General features: G+C 39.7%; 1 long non-coding RNA gene and 1 other non-coding gene across 2 annotated transcripts in view; both read left to right on the top strand.

Moving 5' to 3' along the window:
- Positions 1 to 17856, top strand: part of LOC140499510 (uncharacterized) — a 35693-nt gene that overhangs the window by 1123 nt on the left and 16714 nt on the right. The window lies entirely within an intron of this gene.
- Positions 3773 to 3845, top strand: TRNAK-UUU (transfer RNA lysine (anticodon UUU)). The gene has a single exon. It is a non-coding gene; the product is annotated as a tRNA-Lys (tRNA).

Raw genomic sequence — 17856 nt, 5'->3', positions numbered from 1 at the left:
TTAAGGATCTTTGATTAAATAGGAAAACCCTATTTCCCCCGACTTTTTCTTTCTCTAGCAGTGTGATCACAGTCCAACTGTCTTTGCGCTTCAAGTCACAAGCTTTTTTTTTTTGGTAATATAAAAGCCGAGTTGTGCTAAAACTACTACTACTTCTACTACTACTACTACTACTACTACTACTACTACTACTACTACTACTACTACTACTACTACTACCACTACTACCACTACTACTACTACTACTACTACTACTACTACTACTACTACTACTACACACATTTCGGAATGCTGTTCTGGATCAGAGACGCTAGAAACATGGGGTTCTTACTTAAACTTGGGGTCTATAAACTTATTTTTAAAAAAGATCTTTGATAACTATTACAATATAATTGGCTTCCTCTGAAATTCCATGTATTTCATTTTGTGCATTTACAAATGTGATTCCAGGAAAGGTTCATCAGACTACCAAAGGGTCCAGGACTCACTCCTACCCCACCCAGACCCCTCAGCCCCCAAAAAGATAAGGATCTTTGCCTAGAGCTATTGGTTTTTAAAATCTCCTTCCCTAGAACTTTTAGAAAATGCATAATTCTTTAATCAGGTGAACAAAGTCGACTAGTGAGCAGGCCAGCCCGATACAGGTCCCCATCCCGCAGATAAAGAAGCATAGTGGTGTGTGACCCTGGACAAGTTACCTCAACTTCTCATTGCCTTAGGTCATAGAATAAGGAAACTTGGAGGCCATAGGGTAGCATCTCCCCTCCTTTAGGAAATTAGTCAATTGACCAATATTTATTTATTACGTACTATCACTATGCTAAGTTCTGGGAATACAAAGAAAGTCACAAACACCAAATAGGAGTCACCTCAATTTAATAAGCACCCCCACACTATTCATATACAAAGTATAACAGAAAAATATTATCCTCTATTACATACATTTTTTAAAAACACATACATTTTTATGTAATAAGTTCAGCATGTTACTTTAAAACTGTCCTACCAGTCTGGATTTCGTCTTAAACTTCCTTCTTTTCTCTTCTGTGCATTACAAAATGCTTCAATGACACTCTTTTTAAAAATTCTTTTTTGCCAATACTGTTGCTAACTCCCTCTTTCCTCCCCATACTTCCTCCAATAAAAGAGAGAGAAAAAAAGAAAGGCACAATCCTCGTAACCAATGACCATGATCAAAAGCATATTGGTTACAAGGATTTTCTTTTTTATTTAATTTTAATGGAGAGGTGGCAGGTGGTAGGGATAAAAGATAGATTTTTGTTAGATTAAATGAATGTGTCTAGTTAAGCAAAGACAAAGCCATACATTTGCTGTGTCCAACAGTGTATTTTCATTTTGCTCCTTGAGTTGACCACCATCATCTCTCTACCAGGAGGTGGCAAGCACGCTTCATCGCCAGTCCTCTGGAGTCACAGCTAGTCATAGGAGTTCTCAATTCTTTCAAAGTTGTTTATCTTTGTAATGTGCTTTCTTGATTCTCCTCATTTCACTCTGTATCATTTCATACAAGTTTCAGAAACTCTCTTTATGTCTTACTATGTAATAACATTCCTTACACTAGTATACCACAGTTTGTCAGTCATTCCCTGAGCAATTTTGTTTCTAGTTTTTGCTTCAACAAAAAGAATCACCATTTTTATACCTATAGGTCTTTTTATTCCTTTTCCTTTAATCTCCTTGGGATATAGGTCTAATTGTCATATGTCTGGGTCAAAGGGTATATACAGTTCAGTGATTGGGGTGGGGGGATAGTTCCAAATCGCTTTATTGATTAGCTGGACAGATTCCGTTCCACCAGCAATGAGCCATTGCTGAAATCTTCTCACAAATCTCTCTGACAATTGTCATTTTCCTTTTCTTGTTATCTTGGCCAATATGATAGGTGTGAGGTGTGGCCTCTGGAAGGTAGGATAGATTCTCCCCAGAGGAGTAAGGGGAAGATGCAGATGAGGATCATGTGGCATTGAAAGCCTGGATGTATGGTTTGAGGTAGTACCTAAAGCTATACAAGTTCATGCAGATTCATTGAAATAGGATTTCTCCAATAGTTCTAACTTTAAGATAATCCTAGATTCTTACTATGTCAACACAAGTTAACCATTCTGATCAGTCAACAAGGATTGCTTAAATGAATACTTACTATGTGTCAGACACGGCTAGGAATAGAAGATACAAAGATGCCTTCAAGAATGTTACATTCTAAACATATAAACAGAAAATAAATAAAAAAGATACAAGGTAGCTTTGGGATTTAGAGAAGTGCTGGGAGTACCCAGAAAGGTCTATTGCAGAAGACAACACTCAGGCTGTTTCTTGAAGGAGACTAGGGATTCCAAAAGGTGGAGATGGGAAAGGAATGCACTCCAGGCATCAGGAACACCCAATGTAAAGGCATGGAGATAGGAGACAGAGTATTAAGTGTGAGGAGCCGCAGGAAGGCCAGTTTGTCCGACTTATAAAGTATGCAGAGAGTAATAATGTGTAAGGCTTTAAATGTGGGATATGATCAGGCTGTGAAGAGTTTTAGTTGCCCAATCTGGGAGTTATATTTGATAGTAGAGATCATAAGTAGCCACGGAAATCTATCAAATAGACAAGGGATGCAGTCAAACCAAAATTTTAGGAAAATCACTTTGGCAGTGTCGAAAGAGAATTTTTTTAAAGCTAAAAATAGTCCATAGTTGGCCTGTGAGCAGCTAGGTAGTGCAGAGTAGAGCATAAGCATAGAATAAGGAAAACTTTTATCTTCATGAATTTCAAATCTAGCCTTAGTAGAAGGCAACTTAGTAGTTGTTTGATCCTGGGCAAGTCACTTAACCCTGTTATGACAAACCACTTTAGTAACTTTGCCAAGAAAACCTCCAAAACGGGGTCATGACAAACATGTCTGAACAAGAGAAGTAACTGACTCCATTTGCCCCTTTATCCCACCTAATAAAGCACACAGTAGGTCCTTAACAAATGCTTGACTGGCTGAATTTCTTTTGGTTTAATGAAATTGGCTATGATAACAAGGACTGATTCTTTACTTGGTAGCAAGTGATAAGCATCTTTATTTGTTGTTACCCTTCCCCTCACAATTAAGTCCCTTAAATGATCCTATTAATATCAGAATTTCAGTAATGTCTTTGCATTCCTCCTCTTAAGATGTTTGCTCTTGATAAGGTTGCGCTGAACCACACCGAGTCCCACCCTATAAACAAAACTTGCTTGAGCTAGACCAGTTTCCAAAGTATCTCCCAATATCCTTGCCCCCTTTCATTAGGATTCATGGTTTAAAGGGCAAAACAGCCAGAATGAAGTGGTTTTCCTTGTTTGGATTGCTGAGGGCAACTAGGATTGAATGACCAGGACTTGATAACTAAGGTGAATCCCTCTCCCTTTCCTCCTAAATGTATAAGAAACTTTTCCTCTGACTCTGCTGTTGGGACATCCACTAGGGTGGCAGTTTTGCTATCCTGTTATGGAAAGTCTATTGTGTTGTTGTGGTTTGTCCTTCATTCTCAAAAGGACTATGACATCAAGGAGATGATGACACGACTTGCAAATGACTTGGATTTCAGTGAGGGAGGACTGTGTAAGGTTATCAGACTCACTTTCGCCTCCAGAGCCATCTGGATCCAGTGGCCAGATATCGATCAGGATGACTGGAGATGGCCTGGGATGGAATGGGGGACCTTGGCCCTTTTAAAAGTCTTTTTTTTTCAGGTTCTTGCTTTGAGTAAGGCAATGCCTACAGCCATGTCGGAGGGCCTGGATAGCTCAGTCGGTAGAGCATCAGACTTTTAATCTGAGGGTCCAGGGTTCAAGTCCCTGTTCAGGCAACCAAGGTTCTTTATTGCCAGTAATGATGTTTTATTCCTCCATTCATAAAGTTGACTAATTTTAGGACATGACAATATAAAACTTGTTTGTTTACCAAAGAGACTAGAAAGATGCTGGCCCCTTGAACAGTGATAAGGAAGTATGAAAGACAGGTAGGTTTACAAGACAGGTAATAAGTTCTTTTTTGGACATATTGAATTTGAGATGCCTATAGGATGTTCAGTTAAAAATGTCCAGTGGGCAGTGTGTGATATGGGCCTGGATCTCAAGGTTAGATTAGAGTTAGATATATCTATCAAAGAATCACATGCAGAGACTGACAACTGGACTCATGGTAGCTGATTCATCTCCAAATGAGAACCTATCGCGAGAAAAGAGAAGGACAAGGATAGAGTTGTGCCATGTACCCATAGTTTTTCCATATGACATGGAATTAAATCTATCAAAAGAGACAAGAAGGAGTCATTAGAGCAGTAGAAGAAGGATGAAAGAAATAGTATCATGAAAACTCAAGAGAAAAGTATGTCTGAGAAAGGGTAATCAACAGTATAAAAATAATGCAGAAAGGGCAAGAGTGAAGATTGAGAAGAGGCCATTCAATCTAACAACTAAAAAAATTTCTTATCTTAACTCAATTGATTTTGATCATACAAAGCCTCACAGCCATATGGCAGGGTAAGGGAATGGGATCAGTTGCTCTCAGACCAGTGTGGGGATTAAAGTTGTCCAACCTACAACAGAAGAGACTGAGGCAGAGCTCTGAGCCCATGGCACTTTATTAAAGGGTCCATGGTCCCCTCAGATCTTCCTCACAATCTAAGATGACCCCCTTTTCTAGGACTTTGTGTTTTTTTTAATAAGGTTTGATAATAAAATATACAAAAGATTCAGTGCAGAATCTCATTGATACATCTTGCTTTAAGGGTCAAAAATGACAAATCGCAGAAGTATCATATGCTGGGTGGAGCATGGGACATCTCCACTGACTAAGTGGTCATAAAATGGTCACCTGTTCATGTTGGGCAAGAGAGTGGTTCAGAGGCACAAAAATAAATTGGAGGACTTTCCATGTAATTGACTCACTTCTGCTCCACACTGGGCTTGGTCACTATGACAAGAAAAAACAAGGGTGAAGGGCCTCTAGTTAGCAAGTAATCTTACAATCTGCAGCTCACGGTTCTGAGGAAATTAGAATCACTACCCTTATGGAATCATATCAAATTGATACTGATTGGAATAGAGTAGCGGTCCAAATGGATTCTTTCTCATACCTATACTGTTTCTCTCTCTGCTGGAAAAGAAGTTGCTGCAAGAGTCCAGTGGTTTGTTCATGCACAACCCCTGAATCACCAGTTCCTTGGGTTTAGTGTCCAATAAGAGAAGTCTTCAACAGTCACATATGGCCAGAAGTAAATCCAAGTGTTCACATGTGGATTGGAACCAGGCAGGGAACATTAGTGAAAGTTTAATAGATAACCCCCATGGGCCATTCCACTTATGCCACATTATAAAAATTTTGGCTTAATATTTTGTGCTATCCTTTATCTTTTGTTGGTATTAAAACACTCCTAAAGGAAAGTGTCACTATGTTGAAGAACTACAATAATTCATCTGCATAAACTTGCAGATTTGGAAATGACTTCAGTAATGATCAAACCTAGTGCCCTCACAGGAAGTCAAACTTCACTGAACACTTCTAGCAACAGGAAATTACTTCAAAGCCAGCCCATTTTACTCTTTGATATCTCACTTCTCCACCTCTGCTACCAGTTATTTGCAATGGATCAGTCAATCAAAAAGCCTTTATTAAACACTATTTGCTAGTCATTGTGCTAGGCCCACAAAAACAGAAGGAGAAAGTCTCTGCTCAAAAGTTTACTTCTAAGGAATTTTCCATTTTCCTTTTTGTTGAACCTTAATGAAATCAAGCAGAAACAATCTCTTTTGCAATCCTGAGGCCCCTGTTATCATATGTTTTTCAGCTATTTTCAATAGTGCAGATTTTAAAAGTTCTAGTGTACTGAGAGTGATTATTGGTATCCTATTTCAATCCACAGAGAATATTCTTTTAGAAACATATGTGGAATTTCAAACTCTTTGGATATTTTTCCTTAGTTCTCCCAGCCCAGCTAGACAAGATGCTGTTAGGATATGTATTTATATCAACTTTGTTTTGGTCAAATTCAAACTTGTGAGTGTTTTTTGCACTCTTTTTGTGTGTAGGAAATAAAATATTTGACCTAAACCAAATTCATAGTTTGCATTGAGTACCTTTTAAACTCCCCTTTTCTGGGAAAGTATTAGGCATAAGCCTATACCTAACTTTTACTAATTTGCTGACGGAATATGAGGTTTAATTAAATCAGAGTCTTGGGGAAAAGGAAGTCCAATTCCCCATCTCATTAAAGACTAGTCCTGTGTTGAAATGATTGGAATCAGATTGAATCCCCCCAGCTAAGACAAAGGGATTCCCTAGGAAGAGGGAGTGGGTGCAGTATCTTAGATCTTATGGGCCTTGTAATGGAATTCTGCATTTTAGAAAAGTATGAAATATAGTCATTTTTAATGCCCTGGGAGTAATTTTAAAAAAAGGATTCTAGCAAGGATTTTCTTCTAGCATAGTTCCTGGTATTGACATTCAGGGGTGTTGGGGACCCTGGAATACCAACATGCTGGGTCCTGCTCAAATGAATTCGATTCAAGCCTTCTTAAAGCCAGAGAAAAACAAAGTTTATTAAAGATTCACCATATTGGGTTGACTCTTAAGGAGCCTAAGCATTTGTAGTGCTTGTATTCACAAGTGGGCCAGATAGAATCTCAGCTAGACAGAGTCTGTGATGGATTAAACCTGAACACCTTCATGGAGGCCAGATGGAATTTACATACAGAAAGTCCTGGGGAAGATCTAGAGGTGGTCTAGTAGTCTGGGAGGAGGGTCTAAGGAGGATCTTGATGGGATTGGGGTGACTGAGGAAGTAGGTGGGGAATCAAGAGGTAACAGATAATGGAAGGCCTGGCTAGGCCTAGGATGACAGATTTGAATATGAAAAACCAGATTAAGTGGAAAGATTCAAGGGGAGTTCAGGGAGGTTCCCAGAGTCTGAACTCCATCACTGGGACCAATAAACTTCTTAGTAAATATTCTCTCTATTATCTATCTATCTATCTATCTATCTATCTATCTATCTATCTGTCTGTCCATCATCTATCTATCTGTCTGTCTGTCTGTCTATCTATCTGTCTATCTATCTATCATCTGTCTGTCTATCTATCTATCTATCTATCTATCTATCTATCTATCTATCTATCTATCTCTATCCTCAACTCTGGCTTTTCCAAGCAGAAGAATGAATCAGGGCTCCTGACAAATTTAGGTATGTACAGGGTAAGGAAGGAGGGTTAATGTATCAAAAAGAATACAGCATATTCCAGGCACTGGACTAATTACTTTAGATACAAAGTAAGGCAAAAATTGCCTGTAATAAATAGGTACCTATAAGATAGACAAACACACACACATACACATTTCAGAGGCAAAATATTATTTTGATTTCTAAAATTATTACATCTGCCTTAAGAGAAAAGAGTGTGAAACTTTCTTTTGTGCCTACATTATTACTTTTATTTCCCCCACCAAAAAAAAAAAAAGACATTAATGAATAGCTAGGTGTTAAAGCAGATAGAATGCTAGGCCTGGAATCACAATGACTCATCTTCCTGAGCTTAAAATCTGGCCTCAGACTCTTACTATCTATGTGACCATTTTCTTCATCTGTAAAATGAAGTGGAGAAGGAAATGGCAAACCACTAATACTGATGTTTACAAGAAAATCCCCACAAGGGGTCACAAAGAGTTGGACATGACTGAAAAAATCACCGAACAACAACAAAAATTGGCTCTTTGGTATAAAAGTTGATAATGCTCATGGAACAAAGGTAGACCTGGTAAGGGCCCTTTATCTGTGGGGAGAAAAACGGGGAAGAAAGGGGTGAGGAGGTAATAAGGAAACACTGGAGTTTATTGCGTAAGGGGAATGATATTGTCAGTCCTGAGTTGTAGGAAGATCAGCTTGACAAATGAGTGGGATGGAGAGTGGATAGGAGTGCAGAGAAGCTTGAAATGCTAAAGCCCTTTAGTAGGGGAAGTATCCTAGGAAAGTGGGAAGTATCCTAGGAAAGAAAGGAGCATATTTGAGAGCCATTAAGAAAGTAAAATCGACAAGCTAAGACAACAGACTGGGTATAGGAGTGAAGACATGTGTATGCCACTTAGGGTTAAAACCTGGGTGACTGGAAGGATGGCAGTACCCTTGTCAGCAATAGAGAGTTAGAAAGGAAAGTTCCAGGGGAAAGATGAAATCAGTTCAGTTTTGGATGTGTTGTTTAAGATGTCTATATGACATACATTTGAGATGTCTAAAAATTTGAGATTGAGACTGGAGTTGGGAGTGATTAAATCAGGACTGGTAGATCTGAGAGTCAACTGAAAAGAGATGATAATCGAACTGGAGAGAGTTGATGAGATCATGACCTGTTAGGGGGTAAGCTCAGTTTCATGAGGACAGTCTCAGGCAGGTAAAAGTGAGGACCTCTAAATCTTAGAGTTCTCATGAGGCCCCCCAGGGAACAGCTGGGGATTGAGGCAAGAAACACAGGCTATCTTGTGTATTTCCACCTCTTCTCAGTTGGAAACTTGCTGGGGAGAGCATCCCACCCTTGAGATTGGCCTGTGGTCTGAGCACACCTGTTGTTGACTAGCTAGGGGTTGAGAGCAGGCACGGTATTCACGTGCAAACTATGTGGCTGGGAGAGCTTAAGTAGGGACAGGAAAGCCTGAAGGCACTCTTTGCACTGAGGGGCCCTTAGAGGGAAGAGGGTCCCTCCCCTCTTCCACTCCCATCCTCTTGCTGTGTGATCCTTGCGCCTTGGGAGGAGGAGGATTCCTCTCTCCTGAGGAAGAATTCACCCTGCACGTGTAACTAAGACCTTGAATAAAGCCTAACCCTTGTTTGGCTCTGGAAAGTCTCTTCTCTCAACACATAAATCCGGCTGATCACCGAAGACCTGGATGACAGGTAAGAAGGCTTGGGTAGTCCATCAGCCTCTAGGCCGAACAATGACCCTAATGCCGTCAAGGTGGGTCAATCAATGCCTAATTGCCTAATCAATTGCCTAATGAGGTTTCTACCCTATTTACTTCAGGGAGGAGTCCTTTAGGAGTGGGGCATTGTTTTGCAACTGAGACATAAGGAAGAAAGACAAGTTTCTTTTTCTGAGTAGTCCAAAGGCTTCAGATTAGTTTAATTTTAGAATGCCTCCTTAATTTCTAAAAGGGGATAGGAGAAGAGCTTTGTCCGATTTCACAAAGTATATACAAGAAAATATTTAAAATAAATGCAAAATGTTAAGGGAAGGGGCACTAAGACTTGGGAAGATCAGGAAAAGTTTCCTGTAGAGTATGATGCTTGATCTGAGTCTTGCAGGAAGTGAGGGAGTCCATGAGGAAGAGATGAGAAGTAATTGTATTCCAGGCATATGAGAATATCAAAGCAAAATCAAGTGGGCAACACAGTAATTATGTAATGAGATTAGAAAGACAGATTAGGACTAGTTGTTGAAGGCCTTTAAAAGCAAAACAGAGGAGACAGTCTCTCCTAGTGGCAATAGGGAGCAAGCATTTGCAGGTAATTAAGTAGGAGAATGAAATGTCCATATCTGTGGTTGAGAAGAGGAGAGAGAAAGAGACAGAGAGAGACAAAGACAGAACAGAATGGAAGAGATTAGAGAAAGAAGAGAAAAAAATTGTCCAGAAGAGAGCCTTGAGAAACACCGTAATTAGAGAATGTGATATGAATTGATGAGTCAGTATAAGAAACTAAGTTGGAATGGTCAGTAAGTTAGAAAAAGAGCCAAGAGAGAGTAGTGCAATGAACATATGTGGGACAGAGATCACCACCTCAATACATATTGGAGTCTGAATCAGAAATCAGAAAAAGTCTTTATTCTTTCTCATGAGAAAGGGCACAGCATCTTGTTGTTCAATCAGCGGTAGCCAAAGAGTGTGCTCATTCGCTGGTTGAAGGAAGCAGATTTTTCTAGCCCTAACACAAGTTCCTTACCACCCCTCCTTATCCGTTTCCCCATTGGCTGAGTACTTGGCACATACAATCTCATTATAATAGCTACTTTTCAATAGAAACAATTATGCCCATATTTGGTGGGGAAAAGCATACGTGTACCAGGAAGCAGAGAGGGTCCTCACGTGGATTTTGGGGAATGGTAACTTACCAGAGGCTACTGAGACTTAAGATGGCATGTAGAAACTTAGCAAAGGGGGAAAGTCCTTCGAGTCTTCAACTGAGGAAACTACACTACAGACCATCTCCCACAACCACCTGGCCAACAGTGAGGCCATCTCCCAAGGCCTCAGCTCTCTTCACATATATACAGAGACTAGGCCTGTGACATCATTAGCATCAGTGAAATCCTTAATGAGGATACTTTACCAATACTTCTCTTCAAATCATCTAACACAGTTTCCTAGAGCACTGAGGACTTGCCCAGGGTTGCATGGCCCATATATGTCAGAGAGAGGACTAGAACTTAGCTCTTCCTGACTTTGAGGTTAGATTTCTATCTACCATGCTGCCTCTCTCCTATAAAAGGAATTCCATAAAAGTTTATGGTATTATTGTTGATGGGAACAATCTATATCTTACAACTCCCTCACCTTCACAAGGAATTCTAATCATGTCAAAGCTCCAAGCTTTCTTTCTCCCTCTCTTAATGATTCATCATCTCCAATTTCTCTCTGCACTCTAAGTTAGAGCATACTGTTCTCTATGTTGCTTTATCTCCATAAAGTTTTGATTGGAAGGCCTGTGGAGGCCTCCTCTCCATGTCCAGCTCTTCTGTAGGCAAAGTGATCTTCATTTTTCTGCTGTTTGTCCTTTGTTCTTGAAGAGGACCATGATGTCAGGGAGGTGATGCCACGACATACAACTGAATTGGATCTGAGTGAGGAAGGGTTGTGCAAAGTTACCAGCCTCACTTTCTCCTCTGGAACCAGCTGGGTGCAATGCCCAGATATAGATCAGGACAACTGGAGATGGCCCAGGTTACATTGGGGAACCTTGGCCTTTTCAAGCTACTGTCTTTAACAGGTCTCAGTTTGACTGAGGCAACACCCATTCACTACTTAAGGCTAGGTAAGAACCATTCTCAACTTTCTTTCTCCCTCTTTCTGATGCCTCATTAGCCTGAATAGAATCTTTCTCTTCTCCTCTGGATTTAATGAGAGAGATGGGAAGGGGAGCTTCACCATTTCATCTCATACTTTCCACCCATTACTTATAACCATCTTCACATCCTTCGACTCATAGCTTTGATCTCTCCATCCATGAAGCAGTAAAAGTATCTGATGCCACAGGTTAAAGAATGTGTCCAGGAAAGAGCAGCAGAGAGGTAGAAGGCATATATTAATGGCAAACACTTATGTAGTGCCTTAAGTTTTGGAAAGCACATCACAAATATTATCTCATTTGATCCTCACAACAACTGTGGGAGAGAAGTGCTATCCTACTATTCCCATTTTACATGAAAATGTAAAGAAAGGCATAAAGATGACATGAAATCATGAAGCTAAGATGTGTCTGAGAGGGGATTTGAACTATGTCTACCTGACTCTAAATCAGGTCGCCATACCACCTAGAAGAGTTTAGCCTGGAAAGGTGAAGACTTTGGAGGAGAGGGAGATTTGAAGGAATAGGGGAGTTTCTAATCACACTTGATCAAAGTCCAAGAGAGAAAAGGCACTGGAAAAAAATTCCAAAAGAGAGGGGCAGAGCTGTTTCCATGACTCTTTATGGATCATAGAGCCATCTTCAGTAACTGCCTATAGAACTTTTAAAAATCTTCTCCAAATAAGAATCTATCTTTCTTACTCTTGGCTACCAATTACCTTCAACATATCCCTCATCCAAGTCATGAGGAACAATAGGGAGTTGCTTTGTCATTTGGGCAAAGTGGATGTCCATTAGTAAAAAGTCCAGCTCCTGGGAAGGTACCCCAGTTCAGCACATCAAGGGTTCCCGTGAGGCCTGTCCCAAAGGACTCTGAGAGCACACTGACTGAACCTATGGGCCTATCCCACAGAGGATGAGTTTATTCATTTTACTCTTATACCATTGAGAAGTTTTATTGTGGAAAAACCCTCTGAATGAAGTTTTAATATAACTCAAGCACCAGTATTCAATGTACAATATAAGCATTAAGTATGGGATGATATGGCCTTCACCACCCATAGAAAACATGTAGGATACCAAGGACTCTGTGGCAGCCATGAAAAATACAGAAACATTGTTGCATTTACATTGAATATTATATTTTCCCAGAAGGTAAAGACACTGTGGTCTGTTGAGCAAGTGCTCCTTATTCTTCTTGTGTCTGTACTCACCAAGCAACTAACACCAAAAGTATTCAAGGTTGGCAAAGTCCAGAATCTCTGGCCCCACCATGATGTTTCCATTTTTATGAGAGCAGGGATTATATCTAAGGTCATGTTGTTGAGGTAATGTCCTGCTGGGTGGTCCAATGCTCCCATTTCTTGAACCTTCAGGGCATGGAAAGTCCATCCTTAAGGACTTTCATCTTTGCTCAGAAAAAGAAGCAAAGGCAAAAGTAGTCAGGTTTGCTATATCATCTTTGAAGCATAGCCACTTGTAGCTTCTGAATTTCACATTAAAAGTCTCATAGTTCCCCCTCCCTTTTTTGGGTAACTTCTGCAAAAAATCTCCTTCTCTCTCCTCCCAGATAATAATAGCTTCTGTCTAGGTCATTCACAGGCTATTTTTTAGTGTCCAAGATGAGCTGATATAATGCTGAGATAAACACCACTTCCAAAAGTCACAACTGCATGTCATCTTTAGGTTGAGTTTGAGAACCAGGCTACCACATCCTTAGATAACAAGTACCTGGGTCTAAGACTGTTGGGGATGTTGAACATATGCCAAGGCTTTGTTATCTCAAAGAATAACTGAAAGAGCAGGAAAGGCTGTCCATGGCAAGACCTTATGACAGTTAATGCTCTTAAATCCCGAAACACTTAAAGATGAGTGGGAGAGGTCTTACTGAGAAGGAGTGATATCAAATCAGAATTTTTTTCTCTTTGTAAGTAAGAACAATTCAATCTCAGATTACAATTAGATCAAATTTTATCCCGTTGTCCCATATAGATACCGGAACTTTTCTTAGCATAGAGAAAACTGATAGAGGAATAGAAATTCAGCAGAAATTCATCTAGATGTACCTAAAGTTTTCAGCTGCTTTCACATTTCCATTTGAAATGTGTAATTAACCTTACTGGAATATATATCAGTTATGCATTGGACTGTGCTTTCTGCCTTCTACTGGCATGGAGGTAATTTTATCATGTAAGAGAGAGCATGTGCTACTAAATGTTGGGGAATGAGTATCACTTCTCTAATCCCTAGAATTAGTCCCATGAACCTAGAACATTAGTTAGCAGATAATCAAAGTGAGAAAATCAAACCGATTCTGATTCCATTTTGTAATTGATTCAGTGCTAACATGTAAAATCTCCTAAGCCATGTTTCTTTGTCTCTGCATTAAGTTCAGAAGTTCATCTTTCCTCTCTGAGCTAAATTGTCCCATAAATCATCTTAATCCAAAGAAATATTCTGTCTCTACACATCTTACTGCCCATCCATGATTAGAGGAGACCTTTTATCTTATACAGCATCGCATATACACGTACAATTAAGGGGAATCTGTAATCCTATTAACAAGCCTTACAGAATGCAAGTGGGCCTCAAGAAGTCTGATGTCTCTGTTCAACAAATGAACAGATGGGACTCTATCAATCAACCTCTCCTGAGAGCAGATGGAAGCATGTTTTTTGCTAGCTCCTAATGTCCAGTCAATCATATTGTTTTTACCACTTATGATACTTCAGACTTTGTAATCAATCATATTGTTTTCCATCTGTGATGCTTTCTGTTCTTTGTTTTCTTTTACTTCCCAAAACTATATGAAGGCTAGTAAACCCCATATGTAGTCCTGGCTTGCTAAGGAGTCCAAGACACTTTGTTTTTGACTACTATTCTCATCAATAAAACTAATGTGCTCAGAACTTTATTACCTCAGTTAACCTTAATTTTCAAATGTAATAATAGTGAGAAAACCAAACTGACTCCATTTTGTATCATCTCCAACATTTTGTATAGCTGCTGGAGTTGTCTTGTTTTCTGTTTACTTTTCATGTAAGTCATATAATTTCAGGGAAGTCTTTTATCAATATATTGCCAATAGTTTTGCAGGATGCAGGTGGATGCAACAAATCAGAGTCTCCGAACTCTGGAAAGAACCTAAATCTAAAAATAGTAACCTGCGTAAATCTCTCTCCAGGGTCCTTGTGCCTACTAAGGGGACCCTGGACCCAATTTGTTCTGAAACTGCTTGCCTTACAAATAAATCATATAGCTTGGACTTTGTTTCTTCAGTTATTACAAAACTACTCAGGACAATAGGATAAAATGTCAGGAGACATGTTGGACTTCTACAAGTGGGCATTCCATTCATTATGGAATGTCCACTTTGGTGACATTTCCTCACTGCCAGGGTTCTGGCAAGTCTCTGGTGTCTTTACCTGCCAGCCCCAAACCTTGGAAACTTCATGGGAACCAGGAAGTGAAGGACCTATTTCAAAGGCAGATTTACTGATCCTCTATTAGAATCTTAATAAGGCAGGTTCCCTGTCCATGAGGTATCTCTGGGACATCTCCGAGATATCCAATACAGTCCTAATTAAGCATTTCATCCTCTCCATTTTAAGTGCTCCAATCAGCAACAATTAATGATCTGTTGGCAATTTTATATTCACCAGTAATTCAAAGTAATTCACTTATCGCTCCTTGTATTTTACATACTTGGTCTGGTACCTAAAAAATCCAGGAAATTGCAGAAGAAAAAAATCTATGCCTTTTAAAAAATAGGTTACAGATTTTATTTTGCATATGCTTATACATAAACACATTGTTCCCCTCTCCTTGCTCTTACCCACAATAGAATGTAAGCCCCTTGAGGACAGTACTGTTTCATTTTTTGCCTTTGTATTCCCAGTACGTAGAGCACTGATTTGCATAAAGTAGTTACATAAATAAATGCTTGTCCAGTGGCTCTGAGTTTGAAAGCTGCATGATTTTTAAATTTCCCTCCCATTTCTAGTACCTAGAAATTTGTCTTGCACATATATCAGTGGTTTTGAAAAGTTTAATTGAATTGAACAAATTTCTGTTCATTTGAGTCTTTGAATCTTTACTGAGACTTGTCTTATCTCCAAATACACCCATAAAGATGTCACAGGACATAGATGTGAAGAACAGGATTTTCTGCCGATAAGAATGTGTGCAATTACCAGGAGTAATTCACTTAGATATTCACTGCCCCAGGTTATCGTTAAGGCTATAAATTACAAAGGAATGATCTAAATGCTTAGGTGGAGGGAGTTTCACAAACTTAGAGCATCCTATACCATCTTATAACTAGAGTGAAAATATTTGAAAAGGAAAAAAAAAAGTCATATTCCAAAGTGTCTCTTATTATGCCTCCTCCCTGGGTGTTATGACTTTGGCCACCTACCAATAGTTCTGATGGTCTGATTATCCTGATGTAGAAATGGGATAATTGGTCTCTTAAAAAAGCTGTCTGAAACAGGTTATTTGGATCAAGTATGAAGATATAAAGGTCACAATTTTCCCAATTGTTATTACGTCAAGTTTAGCTGGTTCTCTCTCCACCCTCCCACGAATATCCAGATAAGCAGGATGCAATATAGTCTTGTACCCTGAATACTCCCTCATTTGATCAAAGTCACTAGTACTTCTTTAGGTCCTTCATGAAACCTTCTCTTAGTACAGCTGGGGAAACAACAGGAGGACCCATTGTCCCTATCCCCTCCTATGAGGACAATGCCCTATTGTGGATCTGGGTCAAGGCTTAGGAGGAAAAATTAAAGGGCAGGATTGGGCAATGAGAAAATCAGTAGAGTTACTTATTTCCTTTCTTATAGTTTATTTATTAGAATCTGGCATTTTCAGATCAGTGACTAGGGTTCAGGTTTTTTTGGGAATATTATTTTTATTTACTACTCTTATGTCCATACCACGGGTTTAAAATATAAGGGGTGAGTTTTAAATTTTCTTTTATATCACCAACAGGATTTCAAAGGAAAATTGATCTGTGAACTCTGTTCATTTTACTGTTATTATCTGAGAGTTCATTTCTTTCTACCTCTCCTATGCCAGGACAAGCCTGTCTCTCTGAAGGACTTGAGAGGGTTTATTGGGCTCAAAACTGATGTTATGCAAGAAACAAATTCTGCCTCAGCTACTAATTAGATATGTGACTTTAGGCAAGTCACAACCTCTCAGTCTCACTTTCTTCCTCTGTTAAATGGGGATAATTATACCATTTACCTCAAAAGGTTGGTGTGAAGATCAAATGAAGTAATATAGGTAAAGTGTCTTGTGAACTCTAAACAGTTATATATGCAAGTTAGCTGTTATTATATTGTTTTTTGGTTGACTCAGGATTTAGAGAATTGAGTTTGTCCTTCATAGTTTATATTCATCTCCAGCTAGCGATCTCATAAGACTTTCTCTCTAAATTCATTTTTTCTTGAGTGAAAAGGAATAGCAGTTGGGGACTTTTCTGTAAGACTTCAAGGTTTGCATGTGACTTGTTCCTCTTCCCTTTCAAATGACTTCCTAACTCTCATTTTCCCTAGTAAGCTGGTTAACTACTCTTCTCTTCAGGGTTGGGAGGGGGCCTTCAAGCAGTGTCCCTATTAATTACTAGCAAGTCCATCTTAGTTAGCTTTTAAAAGGCAATACACTCAGTGGCATAGAAAGTACACTTGGCGTAAATTGATGTTCCCCCAGAAATCTGGGTCACAGTGTCTGGCATGTACATAGAGAGTCCAGGGGAAAGTGGGCTCAAGCTTGGATATGTATATGACAAGGCAATAACTTATAGCTCTCAGACACATGTTCTTTCTTCCATAATGGAATCCTTTGGAAGTTTCTCTTGAAGGATGTTTCTGTCTATGTTTCTTTTTTGTTGTTGTTGTTGGGTTCTGATAGAGTCATGAGGGTGAAATCCACTCTGCCCCAAAGAGCTGGCTTTCTCTGAAGCTACCTTACTTCTGTGAGTCTAATCTGTTCTCTATCAACTTTCAGCTGGATACAATGTTTGCTACTGGTACAGTCTCTTTCATGACATGGTTCAGGAGTAGGGAACCTCAAGTCCCCTGACCACTAACATGGTATATGAGGGTGAAGGAGAGACAGGAATGTATCACTCCCTCTGAATTTACTCCAATCCCCCGGGCACAAGATGTTCATATTCTCAAAGAGAATAGTTATTACTTTCCTGCTTAAATTTGATGTATCTCTGTCCAGGGGTATTGAAGTGGACATTATTTCCCCCCCCCCCCCAGAGCCCCTGGGTTGAGAAATGTCTATTTTGTTTCTAGGCAGAGTTGGGCCTAGTAGCCACTTTCTGTTAGTGGCTACACTTTCTGTTGTACCCTTTTGCCTAGCAGCTTCCTGGGCCCCCCTCTCTGTTGTACCCCTTTGCCTAGCAGCTGCCTGGGCCCCCCTCTCTGTTGTGCCCCCTTGCCTAGCAGTACATAGGAACCCCTGTCAAAACTGTTCTGTGAAAAATGTGAGCTATTGGAACCGCAAGGCTGTACCGGGAGGTGCTAAGATGCTTAAAAGGCACACACACCTTTGTTCGGGGCTGCCACCTTTGTGGACAGCGGCCGGCTGATAAAGCCACTCCCAAATTCTCAATTAACTCTTGCTTGTCTCAGTCTGTCCATTTCAGGTATATCTATTTTTTTCAGGTAATTCCAATACATTTCCTTGTGCTATTTCATCCAATGGCTAGAAGCACTTCATTCCTAGAAGCTGTGTTACACCTTTGATTGAT

This window comes from Notamacropus eugenii, chromosome 4 (genome assembly GCF_028372415.1).
Source record: "Notamacropus eugenii isolate mMacEug1 chromosome 4, mMacEug1.pri_v2, whole genome shotgun sequence".
NCBI classification, from domain to species: Eukaryota; Metazoa; Chordata; class Mammalia; order Diprotodontia; family Macropodidae; genus Notamacropus; species Notamacropus eugenii.
This window is presented reverse-complemented; position numbering and strand designations above follow the sequence as displayed.